Raw genomic sequence first — 10,524 nt, forward strand, 5'->3', positions numbered from 1 at the left:
ATGTGTTTGTCATTCTGGAAACAAAGAGCAGGGTGAATGTGGGACATCCTCTGAGTAGACACAACACAGGCCTATCTGGGCCAGGAGACGGCAAACACAGCTGACACAGATTTGTCTATGGGTTCAGTTTAAAATAAAGCATAAGCTATTAAAGCTCAAATGACCTCAAAGTTATTTTACACTGTTTTTATAAGTCTCACCTGATTTAAATTTCTTCACAGCTTCACCATTTAGCTATCTGGTGGGTTTTTATAAGGATTTTTGATCACTTATATTTTCTATCAAACAGGAGCCTGCAACCTTAGCAAACTAAAGAACTTTCATCTCATAATTGTGTGTTACTTTTTGTTGGCCTGTCACACACACACGCACACCTCCACACAAAAAAATCACACTAAAAAGCATCAAATATTTTGAAACAATGTAATTTGAGGCAAAATTCAATGGGTATGAATTGTAAGGCGCTGTATTTCTTGTTCATGTTTCCTGGATATCACCATCTCACTTCTGTTGCTTTACAATTATTGCTGCTACTTTGTTATTTGTTTTTCCCTGTGTCTCAATCAATTGTAAACACAATGCCTATTGTGCAGCTCTGCAATGACTATGGATCATAGTCATTGCAGAGGGAACACTTGATTGCTCCTACTGTTCTGTCCTGAGCCAAACAACAGAAGCAGGATGTGGAGAAAATACAAGAAAATATTGAATTGTCTAATTAGTAACCAGTTGAATCAAACAACTCATTAACACCATCAACAATTGTTTCTTTTCATAAGTTCTTCCAAATATAATTGCTGAGCTCAGTTGTGTGCTGTGATAAACCTCCAAAAATACATACTCAAGAACACTGGCACAAGTGACAGTTCATTCTGGAAAGTGGTTCTGGTTTTGTTGGATAAATCCACAGCAGGATTTATTGGTAACTGGTTACATTGATAAACACTGCACTATATTTTGGTGTTTGGTTGAAGGTTTTAATATTGTGAAATCGTTCTAATTTATGTGCACACCAGTTTTACTATTGTTTTAAAGAAAACTTAGCATTTTCCCAGCACAATACACTGTAAGGTCATCTTTCTTGTTTTGTATTTAAGTAAACTTTCTACCCTTCACATTTTTTACGACCCTAAACTTCTTATTACTTTGAAAGTTCACCTTTTCTCGCAAGTTGTTCTTTCAGGTCAAAACGAAATCTTTTTTTTTGTCTAGAAAATGTTTTTGAACAAATGGATTTGCTTTTGTGCTATTGTGAAGGCTTGTCAAATGTAAGAATGGGTTATGTAACTATTTACTTCATGCTTACTTCTGCTTGCCTGATATATCAAAATTTATCTAACCAAAACAAATAAACAAACAAACTGCAACACCAGTCAGTCTTTCAACTAATCTCAAAGAAATCTTTTTTCTTTTTTAAAAAAACATATTTTAAAGGGGATTTATTTTTGATTTTGCTCAGAAGTGGTTTTAGCCTCTGAACTTTGCTTTGAAAGAATTTTTTCCCTATTACCTTTTTTATTTCTGTGTAATGACTGACATTAACTGAGACAAGTAAATGTTTATCCTTTGTTTAACATAATCTTTGATAAGGTTCATGGACGACACAATTTCTGTTCCATCACACAACGATAGATGAATCATCCTATTTGCAATCACACTCTGTGGAAACTGAAAACTGTCTTATGTCAATATTTTTTTGATCAAAATCTCTAAATCAATAGTTCCATTAATAGCATATAAATGCTATTAACTGACACCGGGGGTCTGATGTCGGTTGTGTTGTTTAGCGGAAAATTTCCACCTTTTGGGTATTAGCAATTTCTCTGGAACATGTCCTGCTGGTATAAGGACAACTATGTTTTTGTCACGCATTTAATGTGTGAAAGTGTTTTTGTCCAGAATATCAGCATGGTTATATTTTATTCATGACTCTAATCTGCTTCAGCACAGCCTGATTGCTCTTCAACTCACTCCCCTCCATTTCATACCATAAATGCAGCCTTTCACAGATGCACACCCAAACGTATTTTATAAGGTCATTTGTAGTTGCTCCACAAAGTTTCATCATTAACTCAATAATGACTTTGATTTGGGTAAATGAAAGAACACACGTGACTTAGTGACTTGCATAGCACAAATTAAGCCTAGTAAAATAACTTGCTGTTCTGGAAAATACTTCTATAGGGGGGCATTTGTACCAACTCCAGTGACACAAAAAAAATAATTTCAGCATTAGCATAGGGCACATGTACAGTAGTGCCATGGGTACGTTCTGTCAGGTTGTTGCTCCTGTTGGACCTGAAATTTTACTGCTGTACTTTTTCAAAAAATATTCAAGGTAGTTTCAAGTGCTGGGGACTGGCCACATATGCTATGTAAAAATATTCAGAGGTCATAATATGCAGCCAGGAGACCAGTACTCATAAGAAGAAGCCTGTCAGCCATGTAGCTATTGTCAGAGGGAGAGACCTGTGTGCATGCTCAACGTCTAGTCAAAACATAATGTGACCTACAAATGCTTGTGTAGGTTCCCCTATTTTCCTGTTTTGATCTGCAAAACTGTGGGTATTATCTGAGTTTCTATTTAGATCATTTCTTGTTTATTTACTTAGATCTTGCCACTTTAGTTTATCTCTATGTGTTGGTTCATATTTTGATCATTTGTACATTAGACTTGTTTCCATAGATTGGTGTTTTTGGTTTATGTTAATTTAAGGTATTTCCCTTTGTTTAGATGTGAAGTAGTCTCTCCAACGCCCCTACTAGATCGCTCTACCTATCAAAGATACAGATGCTCAACTTTGTCAGGAAGTCTGGACCTAAATTTAACTGAGAGTCTGTGATGAATTGGTGTCCAGAGATGATGTCCATCCGGTATGGCTGAGCGTGAGCTGTTTTGTAAAAAATGCAAATATTTTAGTCCAATTTTTTAATTAGTTAGAGACATATCCCAAAAAAGTATGTAATTTCAGCACAAGGTGTTTCCATAAAGACTTAAGAGAGTGAGTACAAAAGCTTGCAACACGTTTTCTTACAGTTTTATTTGGAAGAACAATTTAAAATCATGAATCATTTTCATTACACTGTGATGTGCTGCTGTGTTGATTTGAATTGAAGTAGAATTTGGTGGCTGTACCATGACAAAAATTGGAAACCTTTGGTGGACATGAATACATTTCCAAGGCACTGCATCACGCATAAGATATAGTTTCTCTTAGTCTGACTGTACGCTGTAAATTCAAATTAAAGTTTGGTGCACTCTGCATTTATTAGCAATTAAAAATTATGAAGTGGTTTTAAGAAGTAAAGTTAAGTAGTATAAGGAAGAATCCTTATACTACTGTTTGGTAACATTGTTTGGTAGCAGTGTTAAAAAGGCTCAATTTCTTGAGAAATTGGATACAAAGCAAGTTGATTTTAGCTTTGTTTGACATTTGTTTCGTTACACAAAAGTGCTTTTAAAGATTCAGATTGTCATTTGTTTCTCTCCTACTTCCTGATGAATAGACTATCTTCTGTCAGTTGGATAAAGACCAATTCAACAGTTGTTTTAGCATGATTTTGTCAGCAGTAAGAGGACGGTCTTTGTGCAGAAAACAAAAAAAGGAAAAAAATGCTAATTCCATTCGTGTGATGATAAAGTCTATCACTTGAAATCTTGAGAGGCACTTGAGAGCAAGACAGATCTTAACAACACTTCTGTGGAAGCTGAACAGATGGGAGATATTGTTTTAGTGCAGAAACAGTAATTGTTTTGGACTGCTAAAGTTGACATTGTGAGAGAAATGAATGAATGAATGCTTACGGTATTTGTTAAACAAATGCAAAATTCAAATAATTTGAAAAATCATGTATTTTTATTGTCATTATGTGAAGGTTGTGCAGCTTAAACCTTTTTGAGATTTGCATAAGCATTCTGGAGTTTATAAATTAACCAGATCTGAACAGAAATAATGCTTTGAATAAGCCTCTGAAACTTAAATTTCCAGATAAAAAAATAACTTGAGTTTGATTTTTTTTTTCCTGTTGTACACACTGAATGCACAACAAATGACTGAGATCACAAAGAAGACAACAGCTCTTGGAGTAAATGAAATGAATCAATGAAATGAATCAGCTACAAATGGGGATCATTTTAATCCCAGAACCTTCTGTATTTTTAGGCTCGAGTCTGCACTGTCTGCAAAACCTTAAGGGAATATCTGTGGATGATAATTTTACTGAAAGACAAGACACTCCAGTGGATATTATTTAACAATCTCTGTGAGCATCTGGCTCAGGCCTGCAGCAGGCTGTACTTCTCTGCCCCAGAGGATTATCAGACAGATGAGCAACCTGAGGTTCACTCATGCACATTGTCAGACAAAGTCCCACAGAGACCCAGCATGACCACTTCACAAATGTTTGAATGCCCTTGCACAAATTCTAGCTCTTTGATTGGTAGAGTTCTGCTTGGACAGTTTGCAGCTATTAGGATGCACACACATTGGCTAACGCAAACAAAACGTGATCTATTTTTGTGTTACTTCATAATTATCAAAGAAGGGAAGTTACAGAAGATACAGGCATTTATTGTTTGTTCGTTTTTCCATGGGTAAGAAAAAAGTATTAAATATTGAAAAATTAAAATCTAAAGTGAAGAAGACTAAATAAAAATCACACATATCACACAATCAGACATATTTTCATTTAATTTTAATAATTTGTTTATCTGTGCATTGGTCAGAATTGTTGTTATATCACTAATCAACAAAGTGGTATGACACTTGTTTATCTCCTTACTCTGCATGCTGCTATGTTATTAACATCTGGTAGATAACGCTGATATGTGCTGATTAGTAGCTTCCTGATTCCTCAGCGTGGCTGCTTTCCCAGCAACTAAAACAGTAGCTGATGAGTTGGCCTAGATTCCGTTAGGTATATTACAAAAAAATATATACTTGATTCCCTTTGAGTCAACCAGTAATGGTCTAATAATCTAAACAGTGTCTATTAGACTCAGTAGCTCCAGCTATAAATAGCTCATGTAACTTTAGCTATGCAAAGCTATGTAATGTAGCTGGTTTACTGCCCTCTTTACTTTGTGCAGAGCAATGTCAGTGATCCATGGAACCTTTTTACTGTATCTTTGCATAATAAAACTGCAGATCACCACATTATGTTACACTTTATGTTTTTGCTTAATTGTGTCAAGGTCCTAAATATAGACAAACTGCTATTGTATTGTGTCCTACATGTGACTGAACTGACAAATGACCCTGCTTGACTTTTTATTTTATTGTGGAATAACCTGTCTCACTTTAAATTTCTAAGAATCTTCAGCAATGTGAAATGTTTATTACCTTCCCATTGTTATATATCATTTTCCCAAATGTTATATGGTATTACAATACAGAGACTAAAACACCAAAATGATAGCATCATTGAGATTATTAATTCTAAAATTGTAAATAACATGTTGAATGTTCAGTTGTTTAAAAGAACAATTACTTCATAATTTATACATAAATGTAAATTGAATGACTTGAATAGCTATTCATTTCTAAGAAAAGTTAAAGACTGTTGCTTAGAATCACTGCGCAGTATCTGCAAAGTCAACAAATATATTCCAAGTATCAAACCCAAAATAACCTTGTTACCTTGTTTTTTTTATTCTATTTAAAAAAATGTCAGGCTTATTCATTGCCAAGAACTTCCCATTCTCTTAATTTACGAGCTTTCAGCTCTCCCTTTCCGCTCTTTTCTGAGTCACTCCTTTGGAGGACCTTTGAAAACAAAACAAGCACACACACACGAGACGCACACACACCCACCCCAACACACACACAGACCTCCACCCCCCCACCCCCCCTCTCTCCCCCACACACACACACACGCCAACAACAACAACGTGAAAATGTAATGCCAGGAAAACCTTTCAGAAACTTCCTGTGGCACTGATCTCAGGCTAGGATGTTATTTTTTGTTGTTGATTTTATCTCACTTTCTAGTGTTTAACAAATACCAGTCCTGTGACACATAGTAGTCAACAGCACGCATAGGGAATAAAATAACTGCCGGACTGTTTCCATCATGAATTGACTAATTGAAAGCTTCTTGGCACACTGATCAATATAAAAATGTAAACTAAAATCTAAATTCTTGGACTTAACCAGCTATTTTTTTTAGTGCAACTTCAGTTAGTTTGACAGCTTTTTGTGCATTGTGCCATAGTTGCCAATAAGTCTGCAGGGTGCTTTATGTGAAGCATTTACATCTGTGCAAGTGGTTTGGTGACATTTTTTCCACTACATCTTTTCAGCTTGTGTTGCACAAACTGTATGTTCATAGTCAGAGAGAACTTGCATGGTAATATAAAACAAACAAATATCTCTCTTTACCTCCATCCTTACAGCATTCATAAAGAAAGGGTATAGCTGAGAGTCTATAGACACACTGAGTATCAGTGAGACTCTCCATCTGCAAAGTGGCAGACAAGAGGAGCCAGCAGAGGAAAGTGAAGAAGTTGAGAAGGTCACTGGACTGTCCCTTCTGTCCGAGATTCATCTCAGAGCCACCAGAGGAACAGTTTGCTGAAAATTGCAGACTTACACCCACACAAGGGAAGAAAAGCAACCAGACTGTTAGACAGCATTTTGCTGCAAACTGTTAAAATACTGGACTGTACTTGTAATATTACACTCTTTTTATGTTTCATCAATTTTCTATTTTTATCTTTTCTTTTTTTATGTAACCAGGTAAAAGCCCATTGAGATCTAGACCGCATTGTCAAGAGGGATCTTTTTAATTATACTGTTGAGTAATCTATTGAAGATCCCAGACAAAAGCTGTTTGCCAATTGTCAATGTTAGTTATGAAATACATGCAAGAAAAATATTAATAAAAAGCAAACATGCACAAATAGAAATTAAGAACAATAACTAAGAATGAAGATGTGTTGCAACTTTGTCTCGATTAAATGGTAAGGAATAAAGAACAGTTTGTAAATATGTTTTTCAAATTGCCATTCTAATGTGAAATGGGATGATTTTTCATGTGCAGTTAAAGAAAAATCACAATCTATCTTCTGCTCCTTAATGGACCCAGGAGCATCTGCTCACCTGACCTCAGAGACCTCGTAGGAGAGTGCAAAGTCAGAATATCTGTGCAATAAGAAGTCGCTAACCCATTAAAGCCCTTAAAAACAAACAACAGGATGTTATTTCTAAAATAAACAAAGAACCAGTGAAAAAAAATCAAGTCCAACAAGTTGTGGTCTCATTTGTGGACATCTGTCAGGGATAGAGCAGATGTGAGAGTAGAAACTGGCTAATACCACTGCATAGACAGACAAACATGATCAGATGGTCTGGCAGATGTGTGATTTTCCTAATATTCAGCATTGTCTTGCGACATTGATACTCTAAATCTGTTTTATCTATAGTGTTTATTTTGTACACAAAAAGCCCTGACTGAAAACAAGAAACTGGTGAAATAATTTGACAGTTTCATGAACTAAAATCAGACGGTACTGAAGGACGGTGAATCCTATTCAACCAGTTCTTAGGTTTTAAATCTGTGTTAAGCTGCAACAGGGCTAGGGTCACAACCACAATGGCTACATGAATAATCCTCACTTCATCTTTAATGAAATATTCTGTGTAAAAACATTTTTAAGAGCATAACCATCTGTTCAGCTCTATGTTACAATTTTCAATTTACATCATGATTGCATACAGTAATGGGAACATTTATTGAACAAGCATGTTTTTCAAAGTAAATATAATATCATTTTCCACATTGCAAATACAAAGGAAGAGAGCTCAGACTCAAAACTCTTCTTATAATCCTTTTATATAGAAAATCATTTTTTGCATTGACCTTTGCCGTTTTTAAAAAAGTCCTCGGGTCAGAAGACTTGTTGATGGTGAAAAATATTCCTGTTCAGAATTAGGGAAAGTAAAGCAGCGTGCTGCACAGGAAATGCAGCATGCTGCTTTACTTTTTGTCCTTAACTGCTCTGATTCCAACATGGGGGTGGAAATAGGTGAAACAGAGCAACTATTTAATCTTTTTACTCTTTAGAAGCAACAGTAGCTGGGAGGACATCATATCATCACCCACCTGATGAGAGGATGATCCATATCCCACCCTCTCTTTTGCGTAGCAGAACCCACATGAACTTCATTTCCGAAAGTAGCACGCTGTGTTGTAGATGAGCCTTTTATTCTGATAAAGGTGAGCCCGAATCTTAAGATGCTCAAGCATATGAGGTAACATAAGGTGAACATGCTGGCTCATACTGTGGACAGTGAGTAAAGTAAGGCTATAACTTTTAAGTGTCCTTGATTGGCTCCAGCTACAATTGTGTTCCAAAGATGATTAAATAAGCTTAGCGGGAGATCTGACCTTTAGCCTGAAACTCGTTATTCCACGTAAAGGTCACTCTGGATTCATTGAATTTTTCATCTTCTAAACGTTCCTATTTTTTTAATTTGTTTTGTAATTTGAAGGATGAAAATAAATCAATTTTTCTTTTTGAAGTTTTTTTTTGTTAATAGTTTTGTATTATGTACCAAATGTGTACAGAGTTTTCTAATTTAGCATTTATGTTAAACTCAAGTTTTGCTACTCGTTTTTAAATCCTTAATATGGCAAATTAAAATGTGTAGAATAACCATACTATTAATAACCAAGGTTTCTTTCTGAAAGAATATCTTAAAGGGAACAATGAAAAATAACAATCACATGTTAAAATCCAATTTCATAACTTTCTCCCAGACACCACAACCAGAGGGCAGTCAGCTGGATTATTAAGTCAAGAAATAAACATCTAAAGGAGCAAAAATTATGTACTTTTTTGTAATAGCAGTTAAATGAAAAAGGCACTAATGGAAGTCAGAAGGCAGCTGTAAGCACAGTGACCATTTTCTGAGAGAAGTGCCCTTTGTTAAGCAATATTATGTATATTTGTTTTGTTTTTTTTACACATTTATTGCAATTTCCGGCTTTGTCATCGGTACTGGTGGGAGAGGCCTGACATCACACTGTCTTCTGTGGTTGAGTGGGTGGCAAGGTTCCCCCCGTCGCCTCAGGCAATTTCTGCCTCTCAGATGGCAACAAATGGCACAATTACATCCCCCACATCAGTACAATGACTACACAAAGGACAGGTAAACCCCAGGCAGAAATATGTCTTCCCATCTTCACTGCTCTGACTCTGACTCAATAAAATCAGTCATGCTTGTCCTTTGCATACTTGGCTGGCATTCTCTAAATGTCATTGACGTATTTTTTTTCTTGATTTTGACAAAGATTGTAATGTTATGTAAATATATGGAAAAAATGAAGAGATCACCGCACTGAATCCCATCGAAAAGCTCATGATTATTCCACCAAATATTATGTATGTTCTGAACTCTTCCTGAGTTAAAACATTAGTATTGTTGTTTCTAAATGAATATGAACTTGTTTTCTTTGCATTATTCGAGGTCTGAAAGCACTGCAACTTTTATTTTGACCATTTCTCATTTTTTGCACATAAATACTAAACTTTTGCTTGGAATTTCAAAGACATGTTGTCAGTAGTTCATAGAATAAAAGAACAATGTTTATTTTACTTAAACATACCTACAAAAAGTAAAATCAGAGAAACTGATCATTTTAAGGGGTCTCTTTATTTTTTTCCAGAACTGTATATCCATATATATCCATCCATTCATTTTCTACTCATTTATACTTGTGGGGTCGAAGGGATGATGGTGCCTATCTCCAGTGGTCAATGGCTAGAGGCTGGGTACACCCTGGACACACCCACACCTAATGAGAATTTAGAGAGACCAGTTAACCTGACAGTCCTTTTTTTTGGTAAGAACCCTCACATGCACAGGGAGAACATGCGAACTTAATGATGGAGAAATCCTTGTGATATCCCCTACCAGCAGGGAACACTTAATTGTTGAAGTAGAAGTGACCATTTAGCAAACAATGTAATGTTTTTACATGGACACCCCACCTCCATGTGAACAGAAGAGGCATGGGTAAGTCAATCCATCCATTTTCTAGACCTTTATTAAAATACAGATGTTAGCATACATTACCTAAGTAATCAGTATAAGACCCTTTGAAATTCATTTGAATTTCCTGCTCACAGAACTGCTGTAACTGAATCAGCCTTTTCTGGGTCACTTTTCTAGCTCTGCAGACTTTTCTATGAAGCTGAGATCAGGGCTTTCTGACCGCCTCTCCAAGACATTGGCCTGTCGTCTTTAAGCCACTTTATAAATAATTTGGCGGTCGGTTAGGGGTCATTTTCCAAGTTGAAGCTTTAGCTTCCTGCTGATGTTCCCTTAGTGTTTTCACACAATGTTCTTTCCTCACACAGCATTTATTTGTTGAAGTAATAGAATAACTCTTCCTCCTGGAAAACATGAACTCTACATACTAATCAAATTTTGACTTCTATACTTTATAGGTGATCTTTTTTTCAGGCTTGCAAGCTTCGCAAATGTCACATTTTTTATTATGGACTCACTATTTAATTGT

Source organism: Xiphophorus hellerii, chromosome 9 (assembly GCF_003331165.1).
Source record: "Xiphophorus hellerii strain 12219 chromosome 9, Xiphophorus_hellerii-4.1, whole genome shotgun sequence".
Lineage (NCBI taxonomy): Eukaryota > Metazoa > Chordata > Actinopteri > Cyprinodontiformes > Poeciliidae > Xiphophorus > Xiphophorus hellerii.